The sequence below is a fragment of the Sipha flava genome, unplaced genomic scaffold, assembly GCF_003268045.1.
Source record: "Sipha flava isolate LNK unplaced genomic scaffold, YSA_version1 173_pilon_pilon, whole genome shotgun sequence".
In the NCBI taxonomy this organism is placed as follows: Eukaryota; Metazoa; Arthropoda; class Insecta; order Hemiptera; family Aphididae; genus Sipha; species Sipha flava.
Window position 1 is genome coordinate 431,777 of NW_020271974.1, and position 18,931 is coordinate 450,707.

General features: G+C 31.3%; 1 protein-coding gene across 1 annotated transcript in view; it reads left to right on the forward strand.

Annotated features, from left to right (window-relative positions):
- The first annotated feature begins 202 nt into the window (after positions 1-202).
- LOC112680081 (zwei Ig domain protein zig-8-like) overlaps positions 203-18,931 on the forward strand; it is a 305,945-nt gene continuing 287,216 nt past the window's right edge. The window contains exon 1 of the mRNA XM_025550077.1: positions 203-226. The gene's annotated coding sequence lies outside the window, so the exon portion shown is untranslated. The remainder of the gene's footprint in view (positions 227-18,931) is intronic.

The window sequence follows — 18,931 nt, forward strand, 5'->3', positions numbered from 1 at the left end:
ATACTTTTTATAATATATTATTCCACAATATTGGGCATAGCAATATTCTTTGAGCTTACCCGCTATAATTAAGTTTTTTGCTACAGTGCTATGTAAACATCTAGTAGTCAGTAGACATAATCTTATTATAATATTTTACGAGAGTTTAATTTTTACTATATACAACTTTTTGTTGATTCTAGGTGAGTACGATCATACTTCAAATGTGTCAAACGAGTTAATTTATGTGAGTATAATAAATAAATATATTTTTTAAGTACATTTTTAATGAATGTGAAATTAACTTGAAATCTTGAACAGTTTTCTGTTTAATGGTGATTTTATAACATATTTTCTGTGATGAAAATGGACGGAGTATATTTTATTTAGACTTTCTACTTTGTATAGGTTCCTCCGAACTATTTAATTATTTTAGTTTTTATTGAAAACGGTTACCTATTTAGAGTTTAGTATTTAAGTTTACACAGATGTTTATTATCAAGAATTTAATTAAATATATTTAATTTAAGGAAAAACTAAGTATTATAATCATTTACAAAGTAATATAATGTTGAATAATAATAAAATGTAATAATAAAAAAATAGAAAACGAGTATTATTTTGGTAAGAATTGTCTAAGTATTTCGAATATTTTATGCTAACCGCTATGTTTGTCACCCTATTCAAAATATTATTTATTAGTTTACCAAATATTTTACAGCCACACATGTTAAATATTGAAATTATTTTAACCGATTAATTATGATTCAAAATTCAAATAAAAATGGTAAACAACGTAAATAAGTCCGATGTAAATATTATTACGGGAAAAACAAATATTAAAAAAATTAAATATCTATAAAATACTAGCCAATAAATAAATAAATGTTATAGTTCTAGCTAGTATACATTAAATTATGTAATTATAATTGAGCCGAAGAAAAAAAAGAGACGTTAGTTATACAAGTGTTTCTCATCGCTAAAATAAAAAAAATCACCTCTAACCACTAATAAAATTATTTCTTTTATAAACCAGAGTTAGTAAACTAGTTATAATAACTGTTTTGGAATATACTCGTATATTATTAAACATTTAAAATAAAGTAAACTAATAAAATAAGAATCAAAAAAAGTAGGTCATAGAAAACTAAATGGAGGAAAATTGGTTTGATGCTATTTGTTTCATTAGTATTAGTATTTAATAATATAATTTAATTCTTTTTTTTTTTTTTTACTTCAAACCAAGGGTATAGTTTAATATATTTTGATTTAACATACTTTGATTTTAAATCTGCCAATGGATGAACTGTTTTCTCCGTGAATTTATAATGAATTTTGAAAATCCATTTATCAAGTAGTTTAAAATTGAATACTATGTTACGAATGCTTTTCAAATCACATCGGGTGAAAATATTTCCATTAAAAAACCAACATAACTATAGTTTAATTAACATTTCCGTGGATGGAAACATTAATAATAGTTTTTGAGAGGATAGCGAGCGAGGGTGAAATGATTTGTTTCGATTGCAGTTACAATTTTTTGTACGGAAAAAAATTTAATATCCTAAGGTTTAATATTTATGGTTCAATCGTACGTGGGATAGTGCAATGGCAGTTTAAAGCTTAGAATATTCCATCATAGAAAACCGAACCAGAAGCTTAGAGATATATTGTAGAGATCAGATCTTAGAATGATATATTATAATATGCTATCTTTTAAAAATTTTTGCACGGACTAAATACAATAAGAAGTTCTGTAAAGGTATGTGATGAATTGTGTGACCTTATCCTCTGTACGTTTTCGTTAAACTTTTCTTGCATATAAACTCTATCAATTCAAAAACCTGTGGTGCATAGGACATTTTTGAAAGGGAATGAAACTGTCCGTCATTCCTAAAATAATAAGTTCGCGAACTCATTAGTTATACTCATATGAAAATTTTTATATACTATTTTAATCTAAGAAGAAAATATTTAAAAATACAGCCAATCGATAGGACTATATATATAAACGTTTTCGGTGGGATTGTAATAGATTTAGATTAGCCCATTAGGCACCGTAATCTATAATTGACAATTATCCAATTGATTTAGTCAGAGATATCTGAAATTATATTGATAATTTCTTATACATTAGTTATTATCATTATTTTTAATAAAAAAATATAGTCATTTAAATAATAACTATATTCAATTAAATATAAACCAAAAAATGTTTTGTATCATATTCTAAATATATTTTTCATCACTTAAATATATTTATATTTTCCAACACAATATATTGCACATGATTCATTTGATATATAAACTATAATAATATAATAACGTTGACATGATACTGTTCTTTTCTGTATACAAATTAAATTTTCACATCTTTAAAAACAGAGGTTTACAACACGAATTAGTATTGTTATTTTCTGGAAACTGTACCGCTAATTAGTTATGGATTAAAAGCTACTGTTTACATAAATTAAGAAACACGCTTAATTTAATGACGATTTAAATCCTTGGTCAATATTTAACCAAGCACATTAAGATAAAAACGATTTTGTAAGACTCTTGTAGTTGAAATTCAAATTGAGATTGCTTACCCATAGCTCATTTGACCAATTAATTAATCTACATCGAGGATATAATATCTACAAAGAAAAGAAATATACTCTTACAAGTATATAATACGTATTTTTAATATGATTGTTGTATAATATTGTGAACATTTGATTGTTTTTAGACTAAAAGGCAGTATGCTGTGATACACACTTTTTATTTCTAATAACTACTCTTAAATTTGTGTTTTTATCAGAAATCGATGATTTAGTTATAAGCGATCTAGTTTATATTTACTATCCCCCTTGTTTACTAGGCTGTCGATAACTCGATAGTAATTTATTAATTATCTGATCACACCAAGTGGAAAGTAAAGATCGAAAGCAATAAAATATAAAATAGATTATATGAAATCTTCTCATGGCTAACAGCCAGTTTCGTAAAAGGATAAAATCAAAATATAAACATAAACAACATTTTAGGTATTAAATAACATAATAAATACCACTTTTATATTACTATTTTTTAATAGTTTGTTTTCAGTATTTATATTTTAGCTTAAATATATATAATATATATATATAATATATATAGTTTGTGCAATAGTACATATATTTCTTCAAAATTATATTCCAGAATAAAAAAAAAAAATCAATGTCTAATAATTCAGAATTAAAATAATAATAATAGTAATAATAGATTTTATATTTTATTTTATAATAATTTTATTTTCAATAAATATTTATGATTTAATATTATAATCCACTTATATTAACTTAAATATAGTTATATAAAATAAAATTATTGGTAAAGACTGAAAAATACGAAAAAATATATATATATGCTTGAAGTATTTCTAAAGACATGTTAAATTTCATTTTAGTGAATATTTACACATTATTATAATTTCAATAATGATTTTAATAAACACGATCAATCAATGGTGTATAATCAGTGTAGTAACAGTTATTTGAAAACAATGTTATTCTTATATTATCATGAAAAGCTGAGACATATTGTAAAGCAATATTTTTAGGTACACCAGAATAATAATGATATAACTAACTAAAGGTGAAATATTAATAACATACGTGTAACATATGTCGGTGTTAAAAATAATCATACATTAAAAAATTATAAAAAATTAAACAATTAAAAAATAAAAACACAATCATGCACATGTTTTAAAGCATGGAAATAGAACGTTTGACGATTATTCCTAAATATCGTTCCATGATACATTTTCAACAAGTGACACTTTCATAGGATACAGGGCATAACTGAACCTGCCACAGAAATAGCAGTCATAAGTATGACATCAGTATTTCCACAGCAAGGTACTCTTCGGTGACCATCTATGTGTGCAAGGGCTTACAGTATTTGCGTTCTATCGTCTTTAAATACACTATAGTTTTCGGCTTGCAAATTTAAATAGGTTGTCCACCAACAGATGAAGGTCACGACCAATATGCTTATTTCCAAACTGTCGTAAACATTCCACAGAATTCTGAAATACTATTTGGGTCCCAGAACTAATGCCAGCTTATCACGGACTGATAACACATAACATACTAGTATGCAATTCAAAAATTATCTTTGAAATAAATCTGTCTGCGGATTATTATTTTGATTTCCCATTGATGCGATACCGGAATCCGTCATTTGTTCGTAAACAAAAGTTTTTTTATACGTTTTCTATGCGTTTTTATTTTAAACTGATCGTACTCGATTGTTTGTCGTCATCATATGATTATGAGCTAATTCAAAATTAAATTTTCAATCGTTAATTACAACCACTAAATATTTTATAAATAACTATTAAAATAAACATATACCTAATTTGTTCTTTATTTTAATGATTTATAGTTTATCCAACGTCTGCTGACCGGTTTCTACAATAGCTTCCACATTGGCATCGAATTATATTTTAATGTTGTCGATACACAGTTCAGTCGAGACTCGTTTGTTCGTAAGAGCCCGAAGTATTATATATATTACGAGCGTCTGCGGACCTGAAATTGTGATTGTAAGAGTAAGATGACTGATATCAAAACGGTATTAAGTTGAAATCAGAATATATGTCCTTCTTCGATCCAGAACAACAGGTGCAATGAAAATAATATATGCTAATATATTTCAAAAGTTCGGATAATATCCCATAACCGATGTGACGAACACATTTTCTCGGCCTCACCATGCGTTGTTTTCGTTTATCTAATTACTTTACAATGTATCGATTAAGGCATAATCACCATTATCCTAATCGACTAAGAGTTTCTGATTTTTCGGAATCGTTCGCGCAACGCAATGATATTGGAATCTTCGATAAACAATAATTAGTCACCGGTCACAGGTCCGTTGTTCATAGTGGAACAAAAATTCATTATGAAACGTATCATACAGCAACACGGTTATTTCTGTCCACCCGAGAAAATATAATTATCGAATCCAATAAAAAAAAAAAAAATACAATGTTTTCATGAGTTTTCGAGTTAACGCGATGTCGAATAGAATCTAAAAGCTAAACCGTACTCGTTAACTTTATCTATACATCAGTTACAACAATAAGCTATGTGCATCGTCAAGTAGCGCTGCTCAAATCGCTCGTGTTGCAAACCCGTGACTTGACGCGATCATGGTAATGTGTTAAAAAACTTTGAGTTTGTTAAGTTACTTTGAATTGATTGAAAAAAAAAAATGATTTTTATTATAAAAACGAGTTATAAACCGTAAACGTTTGTAAAGAAGATACACAATGTTTATGTGTTCGCCTGCACGGGCGTGTTTGAGGCCAAGACTGTAGGAAAAATAAAATGGAAAACCGATAGTTTCCCCTCGGTTCGGCCGCAGTTCATGCATCATTCACAATCGAATTTAAAACTCTATTGTACGTGCGTGAACGGACAAATGGAAATCTGCGGTTTCCGGAGGGTGCGATAGAATCGAAAACCAATTAGCCGCAATAAAAGGATTGTTCTTTCGAGGGTATTTTTTTTTCTTTCAGTATTTCCATTTTTTTTTTTTCGCTTTCCTCCTGTCCGTCACCCGAAATCGTTCACTCGCGCGGGCGATGGAACCGTACCATACGCACGTCACCAACTGTACTATTGACGGATTTGAATTAATCATACGCTCCGGCCGGTGAGACGCGCGGGAGGTTTTCGGGTAATGCAGACAGCGACGGCGGAGAATAACGAGATCATCTCGATCCACGCGCGCAATTCACGAAAATCATATATTCGTGTATTACGCACGTTTTCATTCGACTTTATTTCCACCGGCGCTTTTCGCCGGAGGATTATTTTTTTTTACCGCGGCGTCACGCGCGGCACAGTTCGGAGTGCGAATTGTCAAAAACGTACGCTTGATTTGTTCTGTTCCTGCTGCGGTGATCATATCACCCGTGCAAAAGACAGAAGCAGATGTGTTTAAACCGTAGTCATTACCCGGGAACGGAAACAACTCGGTGGCATTACTTTTCTTTCCGTCTCGACGTATACACGTAACACTCATACACATATATATTTTTAATCATGTCACCAAGCTATGCCACCGCGTTTAAATTTTAAGGTATTGTGTTCTGTCGTAGTAATGTTATTTTTTTTTTTTTTCTTCGCTCTATATCATCACCGCCTTGCACCACTGCCGTTGCCGTGTTCTTTTGACCTAAAACACGCCCAGTCACTCATAACTCGTACGTGTGTACCCCGTCTCACATAATTTCCTCAAATCGATTTCCAGAACGGAATACGCTTTTACTTCGTACCTAACGAATATACCTAAACTCGAAAACGTTTCGATTCTGCTGAATCGAGATATCGAAAAAAAAAATAAAAATAATTTTGTGATACTGCCAATAAACTATGATAGCTAATCCGATTCGTGTTGATATCGAACAATTTTACGCAAAACGAAGGAGGAGGTAGATTTGCACGCAAAAACGTGTTCTTTGCAACATTATGACTATCGGAAAAATGTCGACTTCGTACTGATTCGAAGACGCGAAATACTATCACTGTCTACAAGAGTTGATCGTACCTATACATTTTTTCTCGTATTTGAAACTGTTTATCCCCTCCCCTATTTAGGATTAAAAGTCTATAAAAATGGATTGTAAATTACCAGACTCGGAATATTTGCATTATTTTAACGAACGTGATACTAAACCGAAGGTGATGTTCGTCTGCAATATCAAGCTGAATTTTCTTACATGCAACAACAATATTCCTTGCATTTTATATGAATCCAATACTAATTAGACCACTAATAGGTTATATGGAGAGCATTTATAATCGGTTGTATACCGTATATTCATCAATAAAACTGTAAAAGTTTTAAGTAGTATCTAAACAATCATTATTACTAATATCTAATACAATTATCGATGTCTAACTAATATTGGTTTATTGAACTCATTTGAACCCAAATACGGCAAGTTTAGACGGAACAAAGATTAATTTTTAACGTACGTAGAATATTATGTTTGTATTATTGAACAAATAAGTTTGAATAAATATAGAAAGATAGTGAGTTAATGTTCTTTTTTCGAACATTTGTACCTGGCAAAACATTATATTTCCGATGTAACAAGAAAAATAAAATTGGCTTTATTATAGGAACAACTAGTTAACTATTTATTTTTCTCTTTAATAGCTTTTTCATTATCTTTGCATTGATACCAATTCACAAAAATATTAGAGGATTTTTCTTTTGGCTTGTTAAAATAACATTATTATTCCAACATATAGCGAAAAAAATATGAATAAAAATAAATCTAAACGAAATAATTCATTTTTTTTCTTTCATTTAAATAAAATTGAATGATTTCACCGAACATATTCAAATAATTTTTGATTACAGAACGATTCAATTCATGATATTATAAAAATGAATCATTTAAGTAGATTTGTAGTCAAAATACTCAAGTATAACATTTTTGTATCAAAAACATTCAGAATCGAGCTTAGAAAACTGCACAAAAATTGTTATTTTGTTAGGAGAAACTACTTAAATGAAAAATTCTACCTAACACGATATGGTACTTAGCGCCCTTTAGAAACATAACTTTGGTGACTGCGATGTACGGATCACTTATTTTATATTTTAAAAGTTTCTTAGATACAATAGCAGTCCTTATTATTAATAATGAGTGTTCTAAAAATTGTACTCGAAAAACTACTCAATCACTATGGAGTAGTTTGAGGCGGAAAGAAAATAAAAACAAATTTTTATAACATGAGTACAATCTTACAAACATTTAATCGAATGCGAATTAATATTAGTAAAACAATCGAAATCTATTTGGCCATGGAAATTCTTCAGAACGGAAATATGATGAAACGATATATTGTCCCGCACGTTATTATCTTCGATCGTATTGTATTGTTCGGACTTTGCATTAGTGCAGTTTAGTTGTAAATCGATAAAATCAGCAAAACGTTTCAATAATTATGTTAAAAATACCCGATGCAGGCTATAAGCCATTAACAGAACAGCAGAGGAAATACGTGGTCGACCGATTGGTGGTGGTCCGGTATCGTTTGTCGTTCCCGCGATGTACACGTCAGCTGACAAATGGGTAAAGAGATCGGGTTCTGTAAAAACATTAAAAATGTAACCGTTGAGAAACGATTTTCGCAGGAGCGCGTGGCTGGTCCGCGATCTTTTGGCCAGCTAACCCTTGTATGAGCGATCGACGGACGTCCCGCGGTCGCGTAGACGATCCGATCGAACAAACCGAGACGGTATTCGAAACGCGGTATTCGCTCGACGACCGAAACGGTGTTCGACCGATCTCGCGTTGCGAACGGATAATATATAATTAGGACACCGCGGCGGAGAACGAGGACGACTTCGTTATCGCAACGATGTTGTTATCGTACGCGAAAACAAAAAAATAAATAACCGACCGCGTATACCGCCTCGGACCAGCGCCGCGGTTGTTTTTAACAGACGTATTTCGAGGGGTTCGTCGCGTTCGAGTGCGCGTAAAGTATTCATTCGCCGCGTCCGAATCGTCTTCCGGTACATTTCGCATAGCTCCGGTTACCAAAATATTACGCGGTCCCGCCCTCGCCCTGGCCCTGAGCTCGTTACTACGGATTAAAAGACCGGCGCGCAAAACGATACCGGGACTGCCCCGTAAACGTCCTCGGCAACGGTCCGCGAGAGGTTTTTGCTCCGTGCAATTAAACACCACTTCCACGCTTTAACATCGCACCGTCGGCAATTACTGTTGTCGAGTGATGGGCGGTGTACGTCGTCGTTGTTCCGCCCGGAGCCGTTCGGTACGGGATAATCATGCGCGCACGCGTATCGGTCGGTGATTTACGACGATCCGGACGATTCGCGTCTTCGCGGCCGTCCCGTGACATATCCTGCGCCACCGCCGTTCTCGGTTTTGATGTTGTTGACGCGTCTGTTCGAAAACACGTTGCCCCCCCCCCCATCGGCATGAACGGTCCCCGTCCGTTTACACGTGTTTCGGTGGTAAACGCGTCGGTGGACAGCTCTTAACGTCCGTTGATTCGATCCGTAATGTTTGTTTGTTACGTCGAATTTTACCTGAAAAATGTTTGCGTTTCGTACACCGAACGGTCCAGCTCGAGTGTTAATTTTACGAAAAAAAAAAAAAAAAATGTATGTCTCGCACGCACGTGTCGTCCTCGCGTTGTCTTGCAAATATGATGAGCAGCAACACATTGTATCTTCAACATTGACCTATCGTCGCGTCCCCGAAGAAAGGAATCGATCACAATCAAAGACTTGACGTTGAACGCGGGTCGTTTTCTTCCGGCTTCGCCGCATGACAATGTTGTAACGAGTTCAAAAGTGTAATGATTAATCGACGCACTCGAAACCACCATTTTTAAACGGGTATCGGTTCGCTATAAAGCGTCCGTCGTTTATATCAAATTTTATCCGATCGTGGGAAATATTCGTTTGGTTACCGATCCCCTAGGTATTTGAAATTCAACCAAACTGATATATTGATGTGTGCAAATCGCATTGCAATATTTGGTCCATTCAAAACCTAAGAACAATATCGCCCAAAGAAGTTTCGTAAAATATTTAGCTTTTTTCGGAACTGTATGCTACTTGATTAAAAAAAAAAAAATACTTGTTTATAAATTAATAAATCGTAGTAAATTCTGTATACGGACATTTCGTAATGAAATAATAATAATAATAATAATTATAATTTTGAAATGCATTATTGTTCGTTTTATCATGGTAAGCTACTCCAAACACAGTTATTTCTTATGGTTTTTCTTGTTGTATTCGGAACCCTTAAGATAATACATATATGGACATTTGAGTATAATTTATTGCACCGAAATAGGTTGTATATGGAGAAATAACACAATCATGCTTTATAAAAAGCGATAGCTACATATTTCGACTTGGAATGCGAAACAATAAGAATACAATGGTTTAAAATGTATTTATTATGTATTATCATTTTCTTTACAGAATCGAATTCGAAAAATGAGAACTAGATCGAATGATTTATATTCATTCGGTTAGGTTTCGATCTGCTCTAAATTTCATTAATATTAATAATTTGATGTTTATTGATTTTGTTTTTTAAATTACACTTCGAGATCAATTTATAACGTTACTGATTACTGGTCATGTCATTTTATGGGTTTCGTATGCATATTTATGCAACGAATAATAATATATCAAATGATAATATTTCAAACATCATTGTGTTTCGTATGATGATGGTGTTTTAGCATGAATTCATTCCGTGGATTATAATTTCATATACTGTTCCGTTTAAGTTCAACCTCATATTATTCGTGACAATATCATATTTAACCTCAACGAGCTGAACAGGATGCGAGCAAAAAACATGCGTTAATCCGTAGGCTTACATGCCATAGATTTCTCGAGTTCGTCACTGGTGAAAGATTTAGATTTTTTTTTTTCTGATATTCTTATTTTGTCGGTGAATTTCACAACGGGGGATCAAATGATACGTGCACGGGTCTGAAGAATTACTGGTCATCACTGTGTATCGGTGTACATGCTTGTACCAACAAATATATACGTGCACACGTTGAGTAAGCGTGTACGTGTATATCGACTAATTCGAACCTCCATTAGCCAGTAGAGAAGGAACACGGAACGATACGAAATAGAGGACGGGGCGGGACGCGGAAAAATGTTTATTGTAATGATTCGCGAATTACATAAATGCCCGTCTATTTCCCTCCGCCCGTCACCCACGTTGGACCCGCACTTCTAAAACAACCCCTAAACAAAATATCTGGTCGACGTTACAACACAGACCTGCCGTAATGGCCTGATTGATTAATGCGCCACATCTGTGCCAAAATCCATTATTTCCCGAAATCGGAATGTGTTCCTGGTTTGTATATTTAAAAATATAAAAACACTCGCCGCCACTACCGCCGCCGTCGATATCCCGCACGAATTTTATTTATTAGCCAACCGAAACGATTGCGCGCATGTTTTTCACGTTAGAACTACAATGGGCAAAACGTCCCCTCCGCCACTGGGGTGCTGTCGCTTCCCGCCGATACCGCTGTTATTACACGAGCGCAACCGCTGTACATAATACCGTCCCGTGACGATAGTGGGTGATTTTTTACAAAACGTATATCTATGGATTCGAACACAGGCCAGTCGTGCGAGAAACTGTTCAATTCCGGTGCCGTATGGATTCGAAAAGAATTGGAAACCGTCACTTTTGGAAAACGCGACTTGCAGTGTGAAGCTTGAACCCGTAATATTTTATATATATTCAATACCACAATAGTGAAAACAACATTAGAACAATAGAAATAATAATTATTATTATTATTATTTTTTTTTTAATAATACGAGCAACGATATTTATTATAGAAGTAAGGTATGACGTATTCGTTACCATTTTTAATTCTTAATGTTTCATCGTGTCCGGCGTTGCTGGTACGCATACAGATTACGATCCGGGTTTTAGCATCAAAGTCATGTTCTTACATACTATACATGTATCTTTCTAACCTATACACACACCGATAACAATTTACCTTTCCCACCATTACACATCCAATCGTTGGAGATACTGTAGATAATGTATGTATAAAAAAAAATAGTATACTATTAAAATATTATGGTAAATACAAATAAAAATAATGGAAAAATCAGTGATTTGAGGGTATTTTCGAAAATTTAAAAGTTTTCTACCAAATGAAACACCCATAATGAGTTTTAGTTATTATTAGATCCAACTTTCAAAAAAATCAGTTATTATTTAGCTTGTACTTAAAAATAACGTGATGAATTGCGGGTAAATAAATTATACAACAGTATTTCATAATTATTTTCTTTATTTTTTTTTTTATTGTATGATATATATAAAAATTATTGATGACCTAAAAATTACCAATTTATTATATTTAGTAATCTTTATGTCATAGTATCAAGTTAAAAGTACTTCTGACAAAAATAATTGTATTATTAATACAATAAAAATTAAACCATTGTATTCCTCCTTTTGATTTGAAACTCGAGTCCATTTATATACAATCAATTATAGGTTATATGTAAGTAGAATTAATAATCAATGTATAAAAAGTTTGGAAATGTTTTTATCTCTTTTTTTTAATTTTGATTGTTTTTTACACATAAAATAATAACTTTTTTTTATAATATTGGCAGTGTATATATTACATATATTATCACAAATCAAACACTTAAACAGCCATTTAAATAACGTATAATTAATAAATTTATTCATTAGAAAGTTTTAGAACGATTTTTATTGATTTAGTATTTATACAATTTTGAAACTTCCCAAACACGTATACGAGTATGTATTAATTGTGATTAAGAGCAGGAAAAAAACTATAAATTTGCGAGTTTTTCCATTTAAAATATTTAATCAATAATTTATTAATAATTAATTGTTCATTATATATTTGTAGGCCAATATGTTTGGAGCGATTGGTTCTGTATCAGATTGTGTATTAAGAATGTTTGTTTCAACCTATAATAAAATTATTAAGTAATCGTTTATATTTTAAATGATTTTAATAATATACATGACATTGTATGATACGAATTAATCAAAATATTTCAATTGTTTCACGAGGCTACGAAATCAACAAATCATCTCAGAAGCATCGTACAGTCAGACTTATAATATTGAATATATAACCTATTAATTCGAACTTATCGGGAAAACTAGTGCAAACACTTATCGTACTTTTATAATTTCTTCGTAACCGTAACATACAAATATATACCACATAGAAATAACTTTAACAACAGTGTACTGCACAATAGGTAAAATTACTAATTCCGTTCGAGTCATACAACCAACCCTATTCCAGTATACGTGTGCGTTGCATTCTCTTCTGCGGTAAATGTGTGCCACACGCATGCAACAGTGAATGCTATTTCCGTAAGTCACATCGAGATCGGCATTGCACTACGAATAAGATAATCCATCGCGTTCGAATTAAAAAGAACAGATTGTGCACATTGGACACACTGACTCTCGAACGACCGACTTCAAGTCAACGAATTCTTTCTGGTCGTAAAATCGTTCGTAACAGTAATAAATGCCAATGTGTGTAGACGTACGCAATTTAATGATAACAATAACGCACTATCTGGATCTTATGACGTTGAAACGCATTGTATTTATTAAACAGAGAATACAAATAAAAAATAAAAATAAAAAAATGGGTAAAGAAAACCGATCCGCAAACACTTCTATACATTATGTACAATGAGAAAAGGCGGACGTGAAACACGTCGGTGTATAATGGAACGTTTTTTTTTCCTTTTGCTCTCACATCGTATTGTCTGTTTTGGACTAATTCTTATTCGGCGCCATAGTTCCTAATACAGATATTACATAAATGTACCATCTATTGCACAGTTATTTTTTATTCTAGACCTCAACAATTATAACTCTTCCAAAATATTGTTTGAATGACATTTTTTTTCTCCGTATTATAATGCGCATAGATACTTTTACGAACATGTATAGAAAAAAAAAATGTACTTATTGATTCAATTATTTTTCGATTTCATGTTCCCAAATGTTCTCAATCAAAAAATAGTTGTTCATTTTTTTTTCGATATATCAATATGCAAATCGTTTGATGTTTCAAAAATACGTCACACCAAATAATTCGCTCAATATGATTATTTCAATTCGTTTTACAATCGTATAACACTTTTTTGTCAATATTTTCATGCTATTGTTGTGAATTTTGCTTTGTCCGTTACAAAGAACTGTACATTTCAATTAAATGAAATTCGTAACAGAGCGTTTAACGAACCGTATAGGACTAATATAAAGTAATTTATAGTTTATAACGAAAAATATAATTTTCAGTATTATGCAATATTAATATAAAAACATATTAATATATATAAATAAAAAAAAAAAAAAATATGCTCAATTATTCAACAACTACTTAATCACTACAGCTATTGATCGTATACATTTTCGGTACATTTGAAATATTAAAGACTTATGTTTAAACGAACAAGATATCATTTACTTTGTCTCGTGTTGTACGTAAACATATCATATCAAAATTAAAGACAGTAGATCGTTTCATTAGTTAATTTATATTCAACAATTACCACAATAAATTCTAAAACCTATGAAGATAATTTTGTTGCAAAAGTTTCACGCGACTGACCTGTTTTTTTAAACGAATATTTCAATGTAGATGATGTTTGATAAAACACAATCAATAATGTACTCGTTCCTCGATATTTCCATAAACTAGAACGATCATCATGGACTGACGGTTTTGCATGAAGTAATTTACAGGACGCATACTAGTTGCGGAAATTATTCAGGTCAATATTGTAACATAATAATTGCGGACACGTTTTTCGTTATCATAATACTAGTTGCATTCACAGTTTTTTTTTAATAAAAATATTTATAGATTACTGTTATTATTTATTTATTTTTTGTGACAGGTTATATAGTTTTTACGGTAAATTTTTTTTTGAAATAGCCTGTATGAATGATAATCTACTGATTTCACAATTTGAATATTGCAACATTTGTTTGCTATTAATATTCTCTTTTTAAACAGTTCTTTTGGCTTGTTTTAAATTTATTACAGCAGTACAGTTCATTTTAGTATAGCTACCAGTCTGTACTTCATTTAAGGCCTCGATCTATTGATATACATTAGGGTGACTACGATATAACATACCATTAAGTTTAGCATGGAAACTTTCACAAGCATTTGTGGTTCGTGAAATAGACGAAGAAAATTCTGCTCATATTTCTGAAGGACACTATACATTTTTCAAAGACGACAGATATTGAGCAAAAACGAGTAAGGTTGTCGCTAAACTGATTAAATACATTTTTTGACAGCCGTCTCAAAAGCACCGTCGCAATCTTAATGTTAATAGATAATCAGTCCAATAATGTCATAGGCTTATATATATCGTCAATATTAAGTAGTTTAACAGTAATTATTATCAGTAATTTTCTAACGTTTGGAAATTTGTACACAATTAATATGGAAATTTGTGTCCGCAATTCGTATATTACCTTTTTTGATTTCGTCCGCAGCTCGTATGGTTTTTGTGACTTTATCCGCAACTAGGAAACACTGAATTTACAGACACGTCAACAAGCACTCGAAACAGGCGACCGGCAAAACGAATTTAAGCCGCACGAAAACAGAGACCACCCCTTGGTCGTGATTATTATATACAGAGAAACATATACACCCTTTGGGCGTAGTCTCGCGATTAATATATACGAGACCGTAAAAGACGTTCTTGTTTTCGTGTAGTCTCGAACGACGCAATTGTACCAACACCCGCCGGCGAGAAGGGCAAATCGCTGTTATGGTCCCCTACCCAACACCGTTACTGCGAATATGGCCGTGAGATTAGTGGTGCGTTGACCCACGTCAGACCGTCAGTGTCGGAGGAACATTTCATGTTCTGTATTACGTGCCAACGATTCGATTTCAACTTGAGCAGTCGACGATGTACGATTTTCAATTAAATAAGAGACTTTTTATTAATACGTTTGTTAGACAATTCAAATTGTCAAATAAATCTGACAGAAGGTGACGTGAAGTCGCTCGGAAGTTCCGTGACTAGAACTCATCTGAACCGTGGTAATTTTTATCTTTCTTTCATACGGTTCAATTGACGTTATAGGAGAATATTTCTGCTGTATTTTTTGATTGCCATGAATAGGTTACGGCTTTGTTATTCTTCGATCCGTTGGCCTCGTTATTCGGTTGGATTATTTCCAGGAATGGGTGTATGACTACGTTGTTTTCGCTAATTATAATATTATCTGGTTTACGTTATATTTTAAATAAAACAATGATCGTGGTATCTGTACAAAATGTGTCATATAATCACATACGTTTTATAATAATATATGGTGGCCCATAACACCCGATACCGGGACACGACATACGTGTTGTGGTAGACCGGATACAACCAATTCGGATACCACACGCGCGTGTACCGGAATTGCCTATACGACACCCCGTTGACGCGTTTGCCGTTCCTTGCGTTATTTTTACCTTTCGATTTCGAATCGATCGCTAATCTTGTGCAATTGTTTCCGGCAGACAATAAATAACGAAAATGAAATGAATACGTCCATTCAAAACAAGAGATCTAGTCGACTGAGGTCAGTTCCAAAACATGATCGAAATCAGGAAGTCGAAGGGTTATATAGTTAAGCCACGTGTAATAAGACCAAGCAAACATGGGAACAACTGGATGGAAGGATCACTTTAATGTATTTGGTTCTAACGTAACATATAAGATACTTTTTTTTTAACCAAAAAACAATCACGAAACCACAAACCATCAAAAATATAAAACAATACTATTATTAATAGTTTTTTTTTTTTTTTTTTTTTTACCTATACAATAAATTAATACTACGATTTGAATACAAATTATCATTGGTTTAGTAACCAAAATCTATATGTTTGTATTGCAAGAGGGTGTTTTGCATTCTGCAAAATGTGCGCGTACACATAGTGTCCGGATACTGGCTGGTACCATATTATATGATAACTATAACTCTTACCCATAGCTACGACTATAACAATATGTTTGAGGATCCACACTTTGTGAATACATCATATCCGTCCTTCAACTAAAATAAAAGATTTTTAATGACACTTTGGAGGAGTACAATTCATCTGTGAATCCACGTAATCACACAAAAAATGTTTTCGTCATGATTTCACAACAGAATCATCTGCTCCCGGCGTTAAGTAATAAACTATTATCTATGGTTGATAATTACGATAGAAGAATCTATAGGACAAAATCACATGATTTTATCAATGATATTATGATTGTTTTTTTTTTTTTTTATATATATCGAAAAAAAATATTATTTTATCCGGTAGTTCTTGGTTTTTCAGAAGTATAAAAATCTTGATAAAAACCGTCAAGAATTAAATTTTAAAAATAGATCGCAGGTTTAATGTATTTTTACCAGTAGAGTTAAAAAAAATAAACCAAAACGTAATTTTTGTTTTGTCGTCTGTGGAAAATGCTTATTACTAAAGTAATAACGTTGTATTGAATTATTGATGTTGTATAATCTAATAAATAATTATGATCAAGTTCAAATGCGTATATTTGTATAAATGAATGTTTTTGTTTGTGTAATGTTTTAAAAATTATGCGGGAAACGACTGTAAAAGAAACAAACATACACGAGAATATAGTATTAAACCTTCCACTCCAGAGCACTGGTGAAATTGAACATAATTACTATTTACTGAGCAATGTTATAAAAAGCGTTTTACGACCTTCTCTTCTTCACAAGTTTCAATTTTATTTCAGTATCTTAGAAAATTATGACAATGCAATTTATTTGGTTTGTAATATTTTCTGATTTTTAGTTTTCAAAATGAAACATTATTCTAATTCGATTTATCTTAATGGCAACAGAAATGGGGATTTAATAATGTATTATAAAATTATTAGTTTTTAGATTTTTGCAGTTATAAACTAGTTATTTTAGAGGTAAAACAATAATTATATAAACTAACGGAGTAATTCATTTTGCTTTCATAATTTATTACTTAAGTTAATGTAAATAATATAAATCGTGAATAATTCATTATTATTGTTATTATCAATCAAAATATTAGATCATTATAGTACGACGATCATTATAGATAAAACTGAGTATAGGACTATAATTTTTGTTCGTAAGATGAAAACTAAATAAAAACTTTTTTTTTCCTTTAATGTCTGGCTATGAAATGGTTAAATTTTAAGACTATTTCACACGTGTCACATTACAATAACAATACAATTATTGATTAAACATGACATAATCTATATCAGATATAATATCCACATGCAAGCATTTTTAATTTGAATGGTATAATATAATATAATTATATAAAATCATAATATAAAAATCATAATTATAATATAATTATATATTATTATATGAAATACAATATCTTACCACCAAAAAGGCTCATCATATATATAGTTTCTATCAACAGAAAGAATAATATTTCATTTTGATTTATATCAAATTCATTTTTTATATATTTGCATTGTATTATATATACGTAACATACACGCAGAAGAAACATTGTTTTACTAAAAACATATTCATGACTTAAACAAATTATAATAACTATAAATATTAAATTTGTAACATTTTTTTTAAAAACAAACAGTTTTAATTTTTTTAATTCAATTCATTAAATAAGTTTTTCGACTCTGAAAATATATAAGTAATGAAAATTACTCACGACATTGATCCGTTTTGTTTACACAGTAAATTTCTTTTTATCGGACGTCCATTTTATATTTTTAATTTAATATATACGAACCTATCTCTTACGATTATGCACAATATAAGTTATTAATGAATAAAAATTATGTTTATCTTATTAAAAGAAACAAATTGGATTACTGTGGATAAAAATTTCGTAAGAAATCTTGGAACTCTAACTAATATTATAAGATTATACCCAATAACCAAATGTGTTATATCAAATTTTATCAGAAATATTGGTGGCTTATTTTATCTTTGATTTATTCATGTTTTTTTTTTTTTTTTTAATGATCAAACTATTTTGTATTTTAAAAATTGTGATTTTATCACTTACGCATACATTTTTTTAATAACGCTGTGAATTTGAAACATTATAAATTATAATTACATAAAAGTCAGCCATATTATAGATAATAGGTACACTATTATCCATCTATGCACAAATTTGCTTTTTAAACCCAACGGTTTATATTTAACTTCAGATGTATGTAAATAAAATATATGACCGATTGAGAAGAGAATCCCTCGTACTATACCATTTTTCAGAATCTTATTGGTTTTTGTTCTATCATAGTTATATGCTTGTTATCCAAATCAATGAATAAC